Raw genomic sequence first — 5,462 nt, 5'->3', positions numbered from 1 at the left:
ACATCCACTACATGGTTAATAACAAACATGAAGACAACCTTTATAACTATCTAGTTACACAGTAGCATTTGGTAGCCCCAAAGTAAGCTATTACTCATGTTGGGAAGCATTATATTCTCAGGTATAAGCATTCTACACCAACACTAATTGAGTTCAACTGATGGCATATTATAATCCTTACCGTGTCTCAGGTTAAACCGGAAATGATGAGCTGACCGATAGTGATAGGTGTTTCCGTAGTAGTGAATCATCTCTGTAATTCTCTCTATGGCATAATTGATCACTTACAAACTCGCGCATGGCCAGACGCCCCATGCAGAGGTAAGGGAATACTCTACTGAATTCAGGGGGTGTTTAGATCAGGAGTGTAAAGTTTTGAGGTGGGCTCTAAATAGAGCCTCAAGTATCTCTGGATAGCTAGCTAGCTATTACAGAGAAGATATATATATATATATATATATATATATATATATATATATATATATATATATATATATATATATATATAATTATTATTATTATTGCGGACAGAGACTATCATTCAAATATGCACTGTCGATCTCCCCATATATATACAGGTGATCCGTGAAGTCATGTGGACAGTTTGGAGGGGAAACTGAAGGTGGAGCTCAGGAAGCAAATTTTCAGGATTACATGCATAATAATTCAGAAAACCAAACACAGTACACACGTAATGATACCTCTAGCTAGCCACACGATGCAAGGCACTGCTCATATAATTAACATGGTACGTACAGTAGCGATACTATTACTTATTCTTGTAGAAGGGTACAATAGTGTAGACAGTCTGCATGACGGTTGCGACGAGCAGGATAACTGCCGCGACAAGCGAGATGAACACCCATAGGTTGCTGAAGTACGTGTGTATAAAGCTAGCCCGCAACTTGTTCAATGGTTTTTTGTAGTAGGCATTCACGTCACTTAGCACGTCCCATAGACTAGAGTCTTCGCTTAGAACTACACCTTTAGTTAGGGTCTTATTGATCAAATCTGCCGCCGTCTTATCGCTACCCAAATCATTCTTGATGATCTCTTTAGATCTCAACAGTGCCACATCATTGGCGGTGTCGATGAGAAGGTCCATGAAGAACACGAACGCCGTCACATCATTCCGGCCGCCTGGGTGTAGCTGCTCAAATGCCATTAAGTTGAGGAATATGCACTCGGCATCGTCGTCCAAGAAGATATTGGGGATGTTTAGCACACCACTTTCAAATGTGACACCCCCTCCGAACCCCACTTCCGCACTCAACTTAAAATGAATTCCTGCCTCGTGGAGTTCTGCAGCACAAGGCATGAAAGTAACTGTGATAGGCCTTTGGCGATGCCGACGCATACCAGTCATGCTTTTATGAAGAACATCAAGGGGATGGAGACCCAAATCATCATTAACAGGAGTTTCGCTCGTGACAATCAAGCAAAGGAAACGTAGCACCCAATTGTTAAGTTTTGCTCCATCATCCTGTGGCCATCAATCATAGAGCAACAAAGCAGGTAGCATTATTAAACTTTTCCAACATGTACACCGCATTCTCTTTCAGTTTAAATTGATATATAGAAATATTAATTATTGTGCCTAAATATTTATATACGTACTAATTGGAGGCTCTCTCGAAAACAACCCCTCTCTCTCTCTCCACATAAGTACATAACTAGCTAGGCTTCTTACCATCTTATCTATGGAGCGCACATCTTAAATTATTGATTACATATGGAATATATATGGTATTCCATCCGTCCTAAATATATTCACTTGTGGTGTTCAAATTTATCTTAAATATAACAATATAGTATTGGTAAAAGATGATTTTTATAACTAAACTACCTATATTGCCACTTGGCTTCATTACCATCTAATTAGTTCAGGCCCACGCCAAACCCACCCCCAAGGAGTCAAATAACTAGTCTTTTGAATTACTTTATTAGTCACCCCAAGGGCTAGATCTTATATTTAGCGATGGATATAGAATATTTTGGGTGTAGCTATATTTATGACGCCATATTTTTCATCAAAAAATAGTCGGCATGTATTTACATTGTAAGTCCCTAAATTACATATGCAATTTTAGTGTATTTACAATGTACATTGTAACATTGTAAATATACTAAAATTACATATGTAAATTCGAAAATTACATACTAATTACATATGTAAGTGGGGTGTAAATGAGGTGTAACTACCGTGTAAATGGCTGAAAAAATTGACTGTAGCATATGGCGCCATATTTCTAGCAACTCCGAATATTTTTACCATTTCAATCCGATCGATATGTATTAATTTTACATCTTAGATAACTTCAAATAAGAACGGTAACTATAAATTAAAGTTTTAGTAGATTGGTCTAATCGAACTCTCACCATCCGAAGTTTTTTTTCAAAAAATTCTTAATTTTATTGAAATATCGAAGTACAAAGTATTCGAACACATACATACAAACATATATATATATATATATATATATATATATATATATATATATATATATATATATATATATATATATATATATATATATATATATATATAAACAATCTCGAAGTACATAGTAATCGAACTACAAAAAAGTAGAGCTTCATATTTTGGATAAAAACCTTATCTTCATTCAACTTCATTTGAAATTCTTTTTACCGTTTTCCAATATATAAAAAAAAAGCTGCCATGAGTATCACCGGCAGTTTGACACAAACTGGCAATGATACTTACGACCTATACATCTCAGCAATTATCACTACCGGTTGTCCATATCAAGAACCAGCTATTTATAATTTGTTATCACTGCGAGCAACAAGTTACTCCAGCTCATGAATATGTACCTTAAAATCGTCGGGATATGCAGTACGCATAAGTTTCTGGAGAAGGAGAAGAGGTAGTTGATTCTCCATCAAGACCACGTCAGATTTGATACCGCTGAACAAGTACAAACGGCCGTGCTCGCTGAAGACAGGGTCATCGGGTTCATAGTCCTCAACTTTCCCATCTAACTAAAACACCCTCGCCATCCCTAACAAGAAGCAGCCATCCTTGAGCATCATCTCCACGAAGCGTGTACCTTGGTACCATTTGTCTTCTATATTTTCGTACACGTCCTGAAGCTGCAACTTCATCTCCTCGACGGCAGCGATGAACTCCTACAGAGGCTTCCCACTCCGCTTGACCAAGTTCGCCACCGCGCGGCACTTGTGCTTCTCCATCGGCAGCAGGGCTAGATCGCCGTGGTGGAAAGGTCCCAGCGACACCACCCGAGGCCGGTAGGCGTTGGGGTTCGTCATATTCTTGATGTACTCTGGCACCCGGTAGATGGAGTGCCCCGGCTTCGATCCTCGCGCCATCGCTCCAGACGTGTCGCCGCTGATGTATCTCTCGATCTCTACCAAACAGCTGGCCATCTCTTCGACAGTCATGGCTGAACTCTCGATTTGATTGGTCTGTCGCCCTTTATATACTGTGTCCAGCAGCAGCGTACGTAGCTACGGCTATATACTAGCCTATAATATACTCTCTCCGTTTCTAAATATTTAACGCCGTTGACTTTTTTAAATATGTTTGACCGTTCGTTTTATTAAAAAAAATAAATAATTATTAATTCTTTTTCTATCATTTGATTCATTGTTAAATATATTTATATGTATACATATAGTTTTATATATTTCACAAAAGTTTTTAAATAAGACAAACAGTTAAACATGTGCTTAAAAAAAGCAAACAGTGTCAAACCGAGGGAGTATACCAGTTGTTGACCCATCCAAGTCGTCGCTGTCCCACAGTCATTTCTCATGGCAACTAGCCCATGCATCCAGGACAACTCGAGAAATCAACATTGTTAGTAGACTAATTAAGAGCGCACAGCGCAGCAATCTGTGTCTCAGGACTAGACATAGCGGCCCAAATGGCGACGGCGACGGCAACAGCTAGCAACTCAAGAGGGAAGCTGCTGGTTAAACCAGTTACAAAAGGAAAACCGCCACACACGCGCGCGCGCTACAAGCGCACGTAACGCTGGACTGGCGGCGTGGCGGGCGTAGACCTGGTTTTGCGGTTAATTTCCATTAAACAACGGGAACGACTAATTCGCGCGCTCAGATGCGCTTGTATAGTTGTATTTAATCCCGCACAGACGACACTACTATAAAACAATTTTAGTATTTTTGCGTGCGGACCTCCAATTCATCCGCAACAAAATCTGCAAAATTTGATTTTTTTTCATATAGGTAACACCCGCACGTAAAAATCCGATTTTCACGTGCGGAGGCTTAAGCGAGCCATATGCGAAAATAAAAAATCACAAAAATATTCTAAAAATCCCCCGGACCCTAGATTTGCTTGGTGGCCGCCGCCCGAGCCATCAAAGTCGTCATGGGAGAGGACGGCCGCCCCTGGATCTGTGCAGGGAAAATGAGGAAAGGGTAGAGGAGGAGTGGCAGAGAAGAGGCGGAAGGCCGAGACGCATTCTGTCGTCGCCGCCCTCGCCACCGCCGCCACGGGAGCCAACTGCTGGGAGGGAGGAGAGGGGAGAGGAGGAGCCTGACAATGGAGTGGGCAGTAGGAGAGAGAGAGGATGGGAGAATAAAAAAGGAAGGGGGATTTTTGCACGTGGCTGAGTTAAGAGGTCCATGTGTGAAAATATTCTTTATTTTCGTATGCGTATCTTTTAAGAGATATGCTTGGAATTAAAAATTGATTTCTGGATTCGGGTCAGTTGAGGAGTCGTATGTAGAAATGGGGGTTGTTGCAATTACGTGTGAGGCTTTTATAGGACAGAACGCAACGATAAAACCCTCACAGACGATAACTGATTCAGGTCATGATGAATGTTGGCGTGCGCCTGTTAGCCCCACGCCGTTACACGATCGGACAACAATCATACGACAGCGTACAGTATGGTTCGTTTCATGAGGTGAAACCATTACCTTTTTTTTTTCAAATCCTGTTACAATGCACAGGCCCCTTTTCTAAGTACTCCCTCTGGTTATAATGGTTATAAGATGTTTTGACTTTGGTTAAAGTCAAATTATTTAAAATTTGACTAAGTTTATAAACAAATATATTAATATTTATAATACCAAATTAGTTTCATTAAATCAATAATTTAATATATTTTCATAATAATTTTGTCTTGGGTTGAAAATGTTTTTTTTTTTACAAACTTGGTCAAAGTTAAGTTGAAGTAGTTTGACTTTAACCAGAATTAAAACGTCTCGTAATCTGAAACGGAGGGAGTAGTAGATACATAGGGGTTAGTGGGGTGGAGGAGACAAGAGGGGGGATTTTCGTGGGCTTAGGGGTTGGCCGTGGGCTGGCCAACAGGAAGGAGAGGACACAAGTGGATGGCAAGGCGTGTAATTAGGAGAGTTTTTGCTATCATATATGTAAAAATTTTTTGTTTAATGGGAAACTATTTTTTGAACAACATGCACAAGATCTTGTGCAACGTTCAGCATTG

At 40.0% G+C, this 5,462-nt stretch overlaps 1 pseudogene; it reads right to left on the bottom strand.

Annotated features, from left to right (window-relative positions):
- Positions 1 to 769: 769 nt before the first annotated feature.
- LOC127755753 (UPF0481 protein At3g47200-like) lies at positions 770 to 3,423 on the bottom strand (annotated as a pseudogene).
- Positions 3,424 to 5,462: the final 2,039 nt, after the last annotated feature.

The sequence above is a fragment of the Oryza glaberrima genome, chromosome 11, assembly GCF_000147395.1.
Source record: "Oryza glaberrima chromosome 11, OglaRS2, whole genome shotgun sequence".
NCBI classification, from domain to species: Eukaryota; Viridiplantae; Streptophyta; class Magnoliopsida; order Poales; family Poaceae; genus Oryza; species Oryza glaberrima.
Note: the sequence above shows the minus strand (reverse complement) of the source record. Positions and strands in the feature narration are given on the sequence as shown.